Genomic DNA, 13,147 nt, shown 5'->3' on the forward strand with positions numbered 1-13,147 from the left:
AATAAAAATGTTCATCAGCCTACTGCATGTGGTATTCCCAGCCGGTCTCCCATGCAAGTACTAACCACGCCCGATGCAGCTTAACTTCAGCGATCGGACGAGAACTGGTGTACTCTGCAATGGTTTGGCAGTAGGCTGAATACTCGTCGGAATTGGATGTAATTAAATACTTCGGCTAGGCAACAAATCCAGGGAAAAAGTTGGTATGTACGGTGAAATAAAAATGTTGATAAGCCAACTGCACGTGGTATTCCCAGCCGGTCTCCCATGCAAGTACTAACCATGCCCGATGCAGATAAACTTCAGTGATCGGACGAGAACTGGTGTATTCTGCATTGGTTTGGCAGTAGGCTGAATATTCGTCGCAATTGGATGTCATTTAATGCTTCGGCTAGGCAAAAATTCATGGAAAAAAGTTAGTATGTACGGTGGAATAAAAATGTTCATCAGCCTACTGCACGTGGTATTCCCAGCCGGTCTCCCATGCAAGTACTAACCACGCCCGATGCAGCTTAACTTCAGTGATCGGACGAGAACTGGTTTAATCTGCAATGGTTTGGCCGTAGGCTGAATACTCGTCGGAATTGGATGTAATTTAATACTTCGGCTAGGCAACAAATGCCGGGAAAAAGTTGGTATGTACGGTGGAATAAAAATGTTGATAAACCTACTGCACGTTGTATTCCCAACTGATCTCCCATGCAAGTACTAAGCATGCCCGATGCAAATTAACTTCAGGTATCGGACGAGAGCTGGTGTATTCAGCATCGGTTTGGCAGTAGGCTGAATATTAGTCGGAATTGGATGTAATTTGATACTTTGGCTAGGCAACAAATCCAGGAAAAAAGTTAGTATGTAATGTGGAATAAAAATGTTGATGAGCCTACTGCACGTGGTATTCCCAGCTGGACTCCCGTGCAAGTACTAACCACGCCCAATGCGGCTTAACTTCAGTGATCGGACGAGAACTGGTGTATTCTGCAATGGTTTGGCAGTAGGCTGAATATTTGTCAAAATTGGATGTAATTTAATACTTCGGCTAGGCAACAAATCCCGAGAAAAAGTTGGTATGTACGGTGGAATATAAATGTAGATAAGCCTACTGCACGTGGTATTCCCAGCCGGTCTCCCATGCAAGTACTAACCACGCCCGATGCAGCTTAACTTCAGCGATCGGAAGAAAACTGATGTACTCTGCAATGGTTTGGCAGTAGGCTGAATATTTGTCGGAATTGGATGTAATTTAATACTTCGGCTAGGCAACAAATCCCGGGAAAAAGTTGGTATGTACGGTGAAATAAAAATGTTGATAAGCCAACTGCACGTGGTATTCCCAGCCGGTCTCCCATGCAAGTACTAACCATGCCCGATGCAGATTAACTTCAGTGATCGGACGAGAACTGGTGTATTCTGCATTGGTTTGGCAGTAGGCTGAATATTCGTCGCAATTGGATGTCATTTAATGCTTCGGCTAGGCAAAAATTCATGGAAAAAAGTTAGAATGTACGGTGGAATAAAAATGTTCATCAGCCTACTGCACGTGGTATTCCCAGCCAGTCTCCCATGCAAGTACTAACCACGCCCGATGCAGCTTAACTTCAGTGATCGGACGAGAACAGGTGTATTCTGCAATGGTTTGGCAGTAGGCAGAATATTCATCGGAATTGGATGTCATTTAATGCTACGGCTAGGCAAAAAAATCATAGGAAATAGTTAGTATGTAATGTGGAATAAAAATGTTGATGAGCCGACTGCACGTCGTATTCCCAGCCGGTCTCTCATGCATGTACTAACCACGCCCGGTGCAGCTAAACTTCAGGGATCGGACGAGAACTGTGTGTTCTGCAATGGTTTGGCAGTCGGCTGAATATTTGTCAGAATTGGATGTCGTTTAACGTTTCGGCTAGGCAAAAAATCCCGGGGAAAAGTTAGCATGTACGGTGGAATAAAAATGTTGATAAGCCTACTGCACGTGGTATTCCCAGCCGGTCTCCCATGCAAGTACTAACCACGCCCGATGCAGCTTAACTTCAGCGATCGGACGAGAACTTGTGTACTCTGCAATGGTTTGGCAGTAGGCTGAATATTTGTCGGAATTGGATGTAATTTAATACTTCGGCTAGGCAACAAATCCCGGGAAAAAGTTGGTATATACGGTGAAATAAAAATGTTGATAAGCCAACTGCACGTGGTATTCCCAGCCGGTCTCCCATGCAAGTACTAACCATGCCCGATGCAGATTAACTTCAGTGATCGGACGAGAACTGGTGTATTCTACACTGGTTTGACAGAAGTCTGAATATTCGTCAGAATTAGATGTCATTTAATGCTTCGACTAGGCAAAAAATCCCGGGAAAAAGTTAGTATGTACTATGGAATAAAAATGTTGATGAGAAAACTGCACGTGGTATTCCCAGAAGGTCTCCCATGCAAGTACTAACCACGCCCGATGCAGCTTAACTTCAGCGATCGGACGAGAACTGGTGTACTCTGCAATGGTTTGGCAGTAGGCTGAATATTCGTCGGAATTGGATGTAATTTAATACTTCGGCTAGGCAACAAATCCCAGGAAAAAGTTGGTATGTACGGTGAAATAAAAATGTTGATAAGCCTACTGCACGTGGTATTCCCAGCCGGTCTCCCATGCAAGTACTAACCATGCCCGATGCAGATTAACTTCAGTAATCAGACGAGAACTGGTGTACTCTGCTTTGGTTTGGCAGTAGGCTGAATTTTCGTCGAAATTGTATGTCATTTAATGCTTCGGCTAGGCAAAAAATCATGGAAAAATGTTAGTATGTACGATGGAATAAAAATGTTCATCAGCCTACTGCACGTGGTATTCCCTGCCGGTCTCCCATGCAAGTACTAACCACGCCCGATGCAGCTTAACTTCAGTGATCGGACGAGAACTGGTGTATTCTGCAATGGTTTGGCAGTAGGCTGAATACTCGTCGGAATTGGATGTCATTAAATGCCACGGCTAGGCAAAAAATCATGGGAAAAGTTAGTATGTAATGTGGAATAAAAATGTTGCTGAACCTACTGCACGTGGTATTCTCAGCCGGTCTCCCATGCAAGTACTAACCACTCCCGATGCAGCTTAACTTCAGTGATCGGACAAGAACTGGTGTGTTCTGCAATGGTTTGGCAGTAGGCTGAATATTTGTTGGAATTGGATGTAATTTAATACTTCGGCTAGGCAAAAAATCCCGGAAAAAAGTTAGTGTGTACGGTGGAATAATAATGTTGATGAGCCTAATGCACGTGGTATTCCCAGCCAGTCTCCCATGCAAGTACTAACCACGCCCGATGCAGCTTAACTTCAGTGATCGGATGGGAACTGGTGTATTCTGCAATGGTTTGGCAGTAGGCTGAATATTCGTCCGAATTGTATGTCATTTAATGCTTCGTCTAGGCAAAAAATCATGGGGAAAAGTTAGTATGTAATGTGGAATAAAAATGTTGATGAGCCTACTGCACGTGGTTTTCCCAGCTAGTCTCCCGTGCAAGTACTAACCATGCCGAATGCAGATTAACTTCAGTGATCGGACGAGAACTGATGTACTCTGCATTGGTTTGGCAGTAGGCTGAATATTTGTCAAAATTGGATGTAATTTAATACTTCGGCTAGGCAACAAATCCCGAGAAAAAGTTGGTATGTACGGTGGAATATAAATGTAGATAAGCCTACTGCACGTGGTATTCCCAGCCGGTCTCCCATGCAAGTACTAACCACGCCCGATGCAGCTTAACTTCAGCGATCGGAAGAAAACTGATGTACTCTGCAATGGTTTGGCAGTAGGCTGAATATTTGTCGGAATTGGATGTAATTTAATACTTCGGCTAGGCAACAAATCCCGGGAAAAAGTTGGTATGTACGGTGAAATAAAAATGTTGATAAGCCAACTGCACGTGGTATTCCCAGCCGGTCTCCCATGCAAGTACTAACCATGCCCGATGCAGATTAACTTCAGTGATCGGACGAGAACTGGTGTATTCTGCATTGGTTTGGCAGTAGGCTGAATATTCGTCGCAATTGGATGTCATTTAATGCTTCGGCTAGGCAAAAATTCATGGAAAAAAGTTAGAATGTACGGTGGAATAAAAATGTTCATCAGCCTACTGCACGTGGTATTCCCAGCCAGTCTCCCATGCAAGTACTAACCACGCCCGATGCAGCTTAACTTCAGTGATCGGACGAGAACAGGTGTATTCTGCAATGGTTTGGCAGTAGGCAGAATATTCATCGGAATTGGATGTCATTTAATGCTACGGCTAGGCAAAAAAATCATAGGAAATAGTTAGTATGTAATGTGGAATAAAAATGTTGATGAGCCGACTGCACGTCGTATTCCCAGCCGGTCTCTCATGCATGTACTAACCACGCCCGGTGCAGCTAAACTTCAGGGATCGGACGAGAACTGTGTGTTCTGCAATGGTTTGGCAGTCGGCTGAATATTTGTCAGAATTGGATGTCGTTTAACGTTTCGGCTAGGCAAAAAATCCCGGGGAAAAGTTAGCATGTACGGTGGAATAAAAATGTTGATAAGCCTACTGCACGTGGTATTCCCAGCCGGTCTCCCATGCAAGTACTAACCACGCCCGATGCAGCTTAACTTCAGCGATCGGACGAGAACTGGTGTATTCTACACTGGTTTGACAGAAGTCTGAATATTCGTCAGAATTAGATGTCATTTAATGCTTCGACTAGGCAAAAAATCCCGGGAAAAAGTTAGTATGTACTATGGAATAAAAATGTTGATGAGAAAACTGCACGTGGTATTCCCAGAAGGTCTCCCATGCAAGTACTAACCACGCCCGATGCAGCTTAACTTCAGCGATCGGACGAGAACTGGTGTACTCTGCAATGGTTTGGCAGTAGGCTGAATATTCGTCGGAATTGGATGTAATTTAATACTTCGGCTAGGCAACAAATCCCAGGAAAAAGTTGGTATGTACGGTGAAATAAAAATGTTGATAAGCCTACTGCACGTGGTATTCCCAGCCGGTCTCCCATGCAAGTACTAACCATGCCCGATGCAGATTAACTTCAGTAATCAGACGAGAACTGGTGTACTCTGCTTTGGTTTGGCAGTAGGCTGAATATTCGTCGAAATTGTATGTCATTTAATGCTTCGGCTAGGCAAAAAATCATGGAAAAATGTTAGTATGTACGATGGAATAAAAATGTTCATCAGCCTACTGCACGTGGTATTCCCTGCCGGTCTCCCATGCAAGTACTAACCACGCCCGATGCAGCTTAACTTCAGTGATCGGACGAGAACTGGTGTATTCTGCAATGGTTTGGCAGTAGGCTGAATACTCGTCGGAATTGGATGTCATTAAATGCCACGGCTAGGCAAAAAATCATGGGAAAAGTTAGTATGTAATGTGGAATAAAAATGTTGCTGAACCTACTGCACGTGGTATTCTCAGCCGGTCTCCCATGCAAGTACTAACCACTCCCGATGCAGCTTAACTTCAGTGATCGGACAAGAACTGGTGTGTTCTGCAATGGTTTGGCAGTAGGCTGAATATTTGTTGGAATTGGATGTAATTTAATACTTCGGCTAGGCAAAAAATCCCGGAAAAAAGTTAGTGTGTACGGTGGAATAATAATGTTGATGAGCCTAATGCACGTGGTATTCCCAGCCAGTCTCCCATGCAAGTACTAACCACGCCCGATGCAGCTTAACTTCAGTGATCGGATGGGAACTGGTGTATTCTGCAATGGTTTGGCAGTAGGCTGAATATTCGTCCGAATTGTATGTCATTTAATGCTTCGTCTAGGCAAAAAATCATGGGGAAAAGTTAGTATGTAATGTGGAATAAAAATGTTGATGAGCCTACTGCACGTGGTTTTCCCAGCTAGTCTCCCGTGCAAGTACTAACCACGCCCGATGCAGCTTAACTTCAGTGATCGGACGAGAACTGGTGTATTCTGCAATGGTTTGGCAGTAGGCTGAATAACTGTCGGAATTGGATGTAATTTAAAACTTCGGCTAGGCAACAAATCCCGAGAAAAAGTTGGTATGTACGGTGGAATAAAAATGTTGATAAGCCTACTGCACGTGGTATTCCCAGCCGGTCTCCCATGCAAGTACTAACCATGCCGAATGCAGATTAACTTCAGTGATCGGACGAGAACTGATGTACTCTGCATTGGTTTGGCAGTAGGCTGAATATTAGTCGGAATTGGATGTAATTTGATACTTTGGCTAGGCAACAAATCCAGGAAAAAAGTTAGTATGTAATGTGGAATAAAAATGTTGATGAGCCTACTGCACGTGGTATTCCCAGCTGGACTCCCGTGCAAGTACTAACCACGCCCAATGCGGCTTAACTTCAGTGATCGGACGAGAACTGGTGTATTCTGCAATGGTTTGGCAGTAGGCTGAATATTTGTCAAAATTGGATGTAATTTAATACTTCGGCTAGGCAACAAATCCCGAGAAAAAGTTGGTATGTACGGTGGAATATAAATGTAGATAAGCCTACTGCACGTGGTATTCCCAGCCGGTCTCCCATGCAAGTACTAACCACGCCCGATGCAGCTTAACTTCAGCGATCGGAAGAAAACTGATGTACTCTGCAATGGTTTGGCAGTAGGCTGAATATTTGTCGGAATTGGATGTAATTTAATACTTCGGCTAGGCAACAAATCCCGGGAAAAAGTTGGTATGTACGGTGAAATAAAAATGTTGATAAGCCAACTGCACGTGGTATTCCCAGCCGGTCTCCCATGCAAGTACTAACCATGCCCGATGCAGATTAACTTCAGTGATCGGACGAGAACTGGTGTATTCTGCATTGGTTTGGCAGTAGGCTGAATATTCGTCGCAATTGGATGTCATTTAATGCTTCGGCTAGGCAAAAATTCATGGAAAAAAGTTAGAATGTACGGTGGAATAAAAATGTTCATCAGCCTACTGCACGTGGTATTCCCAGCCGGTCTCCCATGCAAGTACTAACCACGCCCGATGCAGCTTAACTTCAGTGATCGGACGAGAACTGGTTTAATCTGCAATGGTTTGGCCGTAGGCTGAATACTCGTCGGAATTGGATGTAATTTAATACTTCGGCTAGGCAACAAATGCCGGGAAAAAGTTGGTATGTACGGTGGAATAAAAATGTTGATAAACCTACTACACGTTGTATTCCCAACTGATCTCCCATGCAAGTACTAAGCATGCCCGATGCAAATTAACTTCAGGTATCGGACGAGAGCTGGTGTATTCAGCATCGGTTTGGCAGTAGGCTGAATTTTCGTCGCAAGTGGATGTCATTTAATGCTTCGGCTAGGCAAAAAATCATGGAAAAAGTTAGTATGTACGATGGAATAAAAATGTTCATCAGCCTACTGCACGTGGTATTCCCAGCCAGTCTCCCATGCAAGTACTAACCACGCCCGATGCAGCTTAACTTCAGTGATCGGACGAGAACAGGTGTATTCTGCAATGGTTTGGCAGTAGGCAGAATATTCATCGGAATTGGATGTCATTTAATGCTACGGCTAGGCAACAAATGCCGGGAAAAAGTTGGTATGTACGGTGGAATAAAAATGTTGATAAACCTACTACACGTTGTATTCCCAACTGATCTCCCATGCAAGTACTAAGCATGCCCGATGCAAATTAACTTCAGGTATCGGACGAGAGCTGGTGTATTCAGCATCGGTTTGGCAGTAGGCTGAATTTTCGTCGCAAGTGGATGTCATTTAATGGTTCGGCTAGGCAAAAAATCATGGAAAAAGTTAGTATGTACGATGGAATAAAAATGTTGATGAGCCGACTGCACGTCGTATTCCCAGCCGGTCTCTCATGCATGTACTAACCACGCCCGGTGCAGCTAAACTTCAGGGATCGGACGAGAACTGTGTGTTCTGCAATGGTTTGGCAGTCGGCTGAATATTTGTCAGAATTGGATGTCGTTTAACGTTTCGGCTAGGCAAAAAATCCCGGGGAAAAGTTAGCATGTACGGTGGAATAAAAATGTTGATAAGCCTACTGCACGTGGTATTCCCAGCCGGTCTCCCATGCAAGTACTAACCACGCCCGATGCAGCTTAACTTCAGCGATCGGACGAGAACTTGTGTACTCTGCAATGGTTGGGCAGTAGGCTGAATATTTGTCGGAATTGGATGTAATTTAATACTTCGGCTAGGCAACAAATCCCGGGAAAAAGTTGGTATATACGGTGAAATAAAAATGTTGATAAGCCAACTGCACGTGGTATTCCCAGCCGGTCTCCCATGCTAGTACTAACCATGCCCGATGCAGATTAACTTCAGTGATCGGACGAGAACTGGTGTATTCTACACTGGTTTGACAGAAGTCTGAATATTCGTCAGAATTAGATGTCATTTAATGCTTCGACTAGGCAAAAAATCCCGGGAAAAAGTTAGTATGTACTATGGAATAAAAATGTTGATGAGAAAACTGCACGTGGTATTCCCAGAAGGTCTCCCATGTAAGTACTAACCACGCCCGATGCAGCTTAACTTCAGCGATCGGACGAGAACTGGTGTACTCTGCAATGGTTTGGCAGTAGGCTGAATATTCGTCGGAATTGGATGTAATTTAATACTTCGGCTAGGCAACAAATCCCAGGAAAAAGTTGGTATGTACGGTGAAATAAAAATGTTGATAAGCCTACTGCACGTGGTATTCCCAGCCGGTCTCCCATGCAAGTACTAACCATGCCCGATGCAGATTAACTTCAGTAATCAGACGAGAACTGGTGTACTCTGCTTTGGTTTGGCAGTAGGCTGAATATTCGTCGAAATTGTATGTCATTTAATGCTTCGGCTAGGCAAAAAATCATGGAAAAATGTTAGTATGTACGATGGAATAAAAATGTTCATCAGCCTACTGCACGTGGTATTCCCTGCCGGTCTCCCATGCAAGTACTAACCACGCCCGATGCAGCTTAACTTCAGTGATCGGACGAGAACTGGTGTATTCTGCAATGGTTTGGCAGTAGGCTGAATACTTGTCGGAATTGGATGTCATTAAATGCTACGGCTAGGCAAAAAATCATGGGAAAAGTTAGTATGTAATGTGGAATAAAAATGTTGCTGAACCTACTGCACGTGGTATTCTCAGCCGGTCTCTCATGCAAGTACTAACCACTCCCGATGCAGCTTAACTTCAGTGATCGGACAAGAACTGGTGTGTTCTGCAATGGTTTGGCAGTAGGCTGAATATTTGTTGGAATTGGATGTAATTTAATACTTCGGCTAGGCAAAAAATCCCGGAAAAAAGTTAGTGTGTACGGTGGAATAATAATGTTGATGAGCCTAATGCACGTGGTATTCCCAGCCAGTCTCCCATGCAAGTACTAACCACGCCCGATGCAGCTTAACTTCAGTGATCCGATGGGAACTGGTGTATTCTGCAATGGTTTGGCAGTAGGCTGAATATTCGTCCGAATTGTATGTCATTTAATGCTTCGTCTAGGCAAAAAATCATGGGGAAAAGTTAGTATGTAATGTGGAATAAAAATGTTGATGAGCCTACTGCACGTGGTTTTCCCAGCTAGTCTCCCGTGCAAGTACTAACCACGCCCGATGCAGCTTAACTTCAGTGATCGGACGAGAACTGGTGTATTCTGCAATGGTTTGGCAGTAGGCTGAATAACTGTCGGAATTGGATGTAATTTAAAACTTCGGCTAGGCAACAAATCCCGAGAAAAAGTTGGTATGTACGGTGGAATAAAAACGTTGATAAGCCTACTGCACGTGGTATTCCCAGCCGGTCTCCCATGCAAGTACTAACCATGCCGAATGCAGATTAACTTCAGTGATCGGACGAGAACTGATGTACTCTGCATTGGTTTGGCAGTAGGCTGAATATTAGTCGGAATTGGATGTAATTTAATACTTCGGCTAGGCAACAAATCCAGGAAAAAAGTTAGTATGTAATGTGGAATAAAAATGTTGATGAGCCTACTGCACGTGGTATTCCCAGCTGGACTCCCGTGCAAGTACTAACCACGCCCGATGCGGCTTAACTTCAGTGATCGGACGAGAACTGGTGTATTCTGCAATGGTTTGGCAGTAGGCTGAATATTTGTCAAAATTGGATGTAATTTAATACTTCGGCTAGGCAACAAATCCCGAGAAAAAGTTGGTATGTACGGTGGAATAAAAATGTTGATGAGCCTACTGCACGTGGTATTCCCAGCTGGTCTCCCGTGCAAGTACTAACCACGCACGATGCGGCTTAACTTCAGTGATCGGACGAGAACTGGTGTATTCTGCAATGGTTTGGCAGTAGGCAGAATATTCGTCGGAATTGGATGTCATTTAATGCTACGGCTAGGCAAAAAATAATAGGAAAAAGTTAGTATGTAATGTGGAATAAAAATGTTGATGAGCCTTCTGCACGAGGTATTCCCAGCCGGTCTCCCATGCAAGTACTAACCACTCCCGATGCAGCTTAACTTCAGTGATCGGACGAGAACTGGTGTATTCTGCAATGGTTAGGCAGTAGGCTGAATATTCGTTGCAATTGGATGTCATTTATTGCTTCGGCTATGCAAAAAATCCCTCGAAAAAAGTTAGTATGTACGAAACTAATATGTAGTCTAATTATGTATGCAACTAATAAGTATTCTAATTATGTATGCAACTAATAAGTATTCTAATTATGTATGCAACTAATAAGTATTCTAATTATGTATGCAACTAATAAGAATTCTAATTATGTATGCAACTAATAAGTATTCTAATTATGTATGCAACTAATAAGTATTCTAATTATGTATGCAACTAATAAGTATTCTAATTGGGTATGCAACTAATAAGTATTCTAATTATATAACCCACAGCTAACCAGAATTACACTAATTATGTATGCAACTAATAAGTATTCTAATTATGTATGCAACTAATAAGTATTCTAATTATGGATGCAACTAATAAGTATTCTAATTATGTATGCAACTAATATGTATTCTAATTATGTATGCAACTAATAAGTATTCTAATTATGTATGCAACTAATACGTATTCTAATTGGGTATGCAACTAATAAGTATTCTAATTATATAACCCACAGCTAACCACAATTCCACTAATTATGTATGCAACTTATAAGTATTCTAATTATGTATGCAACTAATAAGTATTCTAATTATGTATGCAACTAATACGTATTCTAATTGGGTATGCAACTAATACGTATTCTAATTATATAACCCACAGCTAACCAGAATTACACTAATTATGTATGCAACTAATAAGTATTCTAATTATGTATGCAACTAATAAGTATTCTAATTATGTATGCAACTAATAAGTATTCTAATTATGTATGCAAATAATAAGTATTCTAATTATGTATGCAACTAATAAGTATTCTAATTATGTATGCTACTAATAAGTATTCTAATTATGTATGCAACTAATAAGTATTCTAAATATGTATGCAACTAATAAGTATTCTAATTATGTATGTAACTAATAAGTATTCTAATTATGTATGCAACTAATAAGTATTCTAATTATGTATGCAACTAATAAGTATTCTAATTATGTATGCAACTAATAAGTATTCTAATTATGTATGAAACTAATAAGTAGTCTAATTATGTATGCAACTAATAAGTGTTCTAATTATGTATGCAACTAATAAGTATTCTAATTGGCTTTGCAACTAATAAGTATTCACAGCACAGAGTACTTAATTCACCTCAACTTATCCGAGTGGGTGAAGATGGTATTATTTCAGTGGGTATCTTCACAGCGATTCACCAACTTTGACAATGAAGTAGCATGTCTTCCTTCAACTACCATATGACTTTATGGGGAATATCTCAATACAGCCTAGTTTTCCAATCAATCGATGTTGGTCAATTATCCTATTTGTCCGATGGACATGAGGAGGGTGAAGGACAACTTTTGGAACACAATCATCTTATTGAGAATCTTGATGGAGATAGTGTTTATGTCTAACATATAATGAGATACTTAAGTCACATATACTCTTGTGTTGAAACAACCAGAATTCTAATGTTAAACCAAATACACCAACCAGTACAAACTGTATATACAACTCAATTTACTGCACGGTGAATGTGACAAAACTTAGTACATTCACCTGACTTCATCCTTGTGGTTTAATAAGTTTTTAAAACCATATAACCCAACTGGTGAATGGGAGTTTATTTGTGAATTCGCCGGCAATGTGAATTATATACCAAATAAGACTTCATCCAAATACACCTCATGTCGTAGTAAGCATAATTATGATTTAAAAATAAATATACCAACCAGTTCAAACTGTATATACAACTCAATTTACTGCACGGTGAATGTGAAAAAACTTAGTACATTCACCCGACTTCATCCTTGTGGTTTAATAAGTTTATAAAACCACATAATCCGACCCGTGAATGGGAGTTTATTTGTGAATTCGCCGGCAATGTGAATTATATAGCAATTAAGACTTCACCCAAATACACCTCGTGTCGTAGTAAGCATAATTACGATTTAAAAATAAATATACCAACCAGTTCCAACTGTATATATAACTCAATTTAATGCACGGAGAATGTGACAAAACTTAGTACATTCACCCGACTTCATCCTTGAGATTTAATAAGTTTATAAAACCACATAATCCAACCCGTGAATGGGAGTTTATTTGTGAATTTGCCGGCAATGTGAGTTGTGTAGCAACTAAGACTTCATCCAAATCTCAGACTAGTTTAATAGTCTGAAAGTAAAACTTATAAATCTACATTGTGGCCATCCTGTTCACTTGTAAATGTGCTAATTGCGCTGACCACCCTACAAAGGAGCGAGTAGACCATGTTAAAATCTATAAAGTTTATTTTTCAGTAAACACAATGTTACTACACTCACACCGCCACATTAGGGATTGGTCAGTTACTTCGGCCTATGGGGGTTCGGCAGATTCCATTTTGCCAGCTGTAAATCTCAGTCAAATAAAAAAAGTGGGTGACCCCCCCCCCACATTATATTTTAAAACTTAAAACATGCTGACCCCCTAAAAAAACAAAGAAACATTAACAGTTTTGGCTCTGACATGATTACAAAAAGTATTATATGTGCATTATATGGTTTGCCATAATTTTGACATAATTTTTTAGCGTTTGCATTTAATAGACCTTAGGAGGG

At 41.3% G+C, this 13,147-nt stretch overlaps 43 pseudogenes; all 43 read right to left on the reverse strand.

Annotated features, from left to right (window-relative positions):
• Positions 1-16: 16 nt before the first annotated feature.
• On the reverse strand, positions 17-136 carry LOC146728558 (5S ribosomal RNA; annotated as a pseudogene).
• A 96-nt stretch (positions 137-232) lies between these two features.
• On the reverse strand, positions 233-352 carry LOC146728559 (5S ribosomal RNA; annotated as a pseudogene).
• A 96-nt stretch (positions 353-448) lies between these two features.
• LOC146728560 (5S ribosomal RNA) lies at positions 449-568 on the reverse strand (annotated as a pseudogene).
• Positions 569-880: 312 nt separating this feature from the next.
• LOC146728561 (5S ribosomal RNA) lies at positions 881-1,000 on the reverse strand (annotated as a pseudogene).
• A 96-nt stretch (positions 1,001-1,096) lies between these two features.
• LOC146728562 (5S ribosomal RNA) lies at positions 1,097-1,216 on the reverse strand (annotated as a pseudogene).
• Positions 1,217-1,312: 96 nt separating this feature from the next.
• On the reverse strand, positions 1,313-1,432 carry LOC146728563 (5S ribosomal RNA; annotated as a pseudogene).
• A 96-nt stretch (positions 1,433-1,528) lies between these two features.
• On the reverse strand, positions 1,529-1,648 carry LOC146728564 (5S ribosomal RNA; annotated as a pseudogene).
• Positions 1,649-1,960: 312 nt separating this feature from the next.
• Positions 1,961-2,080, reverse strand: LOC146728565 (5S ribosomal RNA; annotated as a pseudogene).
• Positions 2,081-2,176: 96 nt separating this feature from the next.
• On the reverse strand, positions 2,177-2,296 carry LOC146728566 (5S ribosomal RNA; annotated as a pseudogene).
• Positions 2,297-2,392: 96 nt separating this feature from the next.
• On the reverse strand, positions 2,393-2,512 carry LOC146728567 (5S ribosomal RNA; annotated as a pseudogene).
• Positions 2,513-2,608: 96 nt separating this feature from the next.
• Positions 2,609-2,728, reverse strand: LOC146728568 (5S ribosomal RNA; annotated as a pseudogene).
• A 96-nt stretch (positions 2,729-2,824) lies between these two features.
• Positions 2,825-2,944, reverse strand: LOC146728569 (5S ribosomal RNA; annotated as a pseudogene).
• A 95-nt stretch (positions 2,945-3,039) lies between these two features.
• LOC146728570 (5S ribosomal RNA) lies at positions 3,040-3,159 on the reverse strand (annotated as a pseudogene).
• Positions 3,160-3,255: 96 nt separating this feature from the next.
• Positions 3,256-3,375, reverse strand: LOC146728571 (5S ribosomal RNA; annotated as a pseudogene).
• A 96-nt stretch (positions 3,376-3,471) lies between these two features.
• On the reverse strand, positions 3,472-3,591 carry LOC146728572 (5S ribosomal RNA; annotated as a pseudogene).
• Positions 3,592-3,687: 96 nt separating this feature from the next.
• LOC146728573 (5S ribosomal RNA) lies at positions 3,688-3,807 on the reverse strand (annotated as a pseudogene).
• A 96-nt stretch (positions 3,808-3,903) lies between these two features.
• Positions 3,904-4,023, reverse strand: LOC146728574 (5S ribosomal RNA; annotated as a pseudogene).
• A 96-nt stretch (positions 4,024-4,119) lies between these two features.
• LOC146728575 (5S ribosomal RNA) lies at positions 4,120-4,239 on the reverse strand (annotated as a pseudogene).
• A 312-nt stretch (positions 4,240-4,551) lies between these two features.
• On the reverse strand, positions 4,552-4,671 carry LOC146728576 (5S ribosomal RNA; annotated as a pseudogene).
• Positions 4,672-4,767: 96 nt separating this feature from the next.
• On the reverse strand, positions 4,768-4,887 carry LOC146728577 (5S ribosomal RNA; annotated as a pseudogene).
• Positions 4,888-4,983: 96 nt separating this feature from the next.
• On the reverse strand, positions 4,984-5,103 carry LOC146728578 (5S ribosomal RNA; annotated as a pseudogene).
• A 96-nt stretch (positions 5,104-5,199) lies between these two features.
• On the reverse strand, positions 5,200-5,319 carry LOC146728579 (5S ribosomal RNA; annotated as a pseudogene).
• A 95-nt stretch (positions 5,320-5,414) lies between these two features.
• On the reverse strand, positions 5,415-5,534 carry LOC146728580 (5S ribosomal RNA; annotated as a pseudogene).
• Positions 5,535-5,630: 96 nt separating this feature from the next.
• LOC146728581 (5S ribosomal RNA) lies at positions 5,631-5,750 on the reverse strand (annotated as a pseudogene).
• A 96-nt stretch (positions 5,751-5,846) lies between these two features.
• LOC146728582 (5S ribosomal RNA) lies at positions 5,847-5,966 on the reverse strand (annotated as a pseudogene).
• A 96-nt stretch (positions 5,967-6,062) lies between these two features.
• Positions 6,063-6,182, reverse strand: LOC146728583 (5S ribosomal RNA; annotated as a pseudogene).
• Positions 6,183-6,278: 96 nt separating this feature from the next.
• LOC146728584 (5S ribosomal RNA) lies at positions 6,279-6,398 on the reverse strand (annotated as a pseudogene).
• A 96-nt stretch (positions 6,399-6,494) lies between these two features.
• LOC146728585 (5S ribosomal RNA) lies at positions 6,495-6,614 on the reverse strand (annotated as a pseudogene).
• A 96-nt stretch (positions 6,615-6,710) lies between these two features.
• LOC146728586 (5S ribosomal RNA) lies at positions 6,711-6,830 on the reverse strand (annotated as a pseudogene).
• Positions 6,831-6,926: 96 nt separating this feature from the next.
• LOC146728587 (5S ribosomal RNA) lies at positions 6,927-7,046 on the reverse strand (annotated as a pseudogene).
• Positions 7,047-7,357: 311 nt separating this feature from the next.
• Positions 7,358-7,477, reverse strand: LOC146728588 (5S ribosomal RNA; annotated as a pseudogene).
• A 526-nt stretch (positions 7,478-8,003) lies between these two features.
• LOC146728589 (5S ribosomal RNA) lies at positions 8,004-8,123 on the reverse strand (annotated as a pseudogene).
• A 96-nt stretch (positions 8,124-8,219) lies between these two features.
• Positions 8,220-8,339, reverse strand: LOC146728590 (5S ribosomal RNA; annotated as a pseudogene).
• A 96-nt stretch (positions 8,340-8,435) lies between these two features.
• LOC146728591 (5S ribosomal RNA) lies at positions 8,436-8,555 on the reverse strand (annotated as a pseudogene).
• A 96-nt stretch (positions 8,556-8,651) lies between these two features.
• Positions 8,652-8,771, reverse strand: LOC146728592 (5S ribosomal RNA; annotated as a pseudogene).
• Positions 8,772-8,867: 96 nt separating this feature from the next.
• Positions 8,868-8,987, reverse strand: LOC146728593 (5S ribosomal RNA; annotated as a pseudogene).
• A 95-nt stretch (positions 8,988-9,082) lies between these two features.
• Positions 9,083-9,202, reverse strand: LOC146728594 (5S ribosomal RNA; annotated as a pseudogene).
• Positions 9,203-9,298: 96 nt separating this feature from the next.
• Positions 9,299-9,418, reverse strand: LOC146728595 (5S ribosomal RNA; annotated as a pseudogene).
• A 96-nt stretch (positions 9,419-9,514) lies between these two features.
• Positions 9,515-9,634, reverse strand: LOC146728596 (5S ribosomal RNA; annotated as a pseudogene).
• Positions 9,635-9,730: 96 nt separating this feature from the next.
• On the reverse strand, positions 9,731-9,850 carry LOC146728597 (5S ribosomal RNA; annotated as a pseudogene).
• Positions 9,851-9,946: 96 nt separating this feature from the next.
• On the reverse strand, positions 9,947-10,066 carry LOC146728598 (5S ribosomal RNA; annotated as a pseudogene).
• A 96-nt stretch (positions 10,067-10,162) lies between these two features.
• On the reverse strand, positions 10,163-10,282 carry LOC146728599 (5S ribosomal RNA; annotated as a pseudogene).
• A 96-nt stretch (positions 10,283-10,378) lies between these two features.
• Positions 10,379-10,498, reverse strand: LOC146728600 (5S ribosomal RNA; annotated as a pseudogene).
• Between the last annotated feature and the right edge of the window lie 2,649 nt (positions 10,499-13,147).

This window comes from Saccoglossus kowalevskii (assembly GCF_978046115.1).
Source record: "Saccoglossus kowalevskii chromosome 4 unlocalized genomic scaffold, keSacKowa6.1 SUPER_4_unloc_1, whole genome shotgun sequence".
NCBI classification, from domain to species: domain Eukaryota; kingdom Metazoa; phylum Hemichordata; class Enteropneusta; family Harrimaniidae; genus Saccoglossus; species Saccoglossus kowalevskii.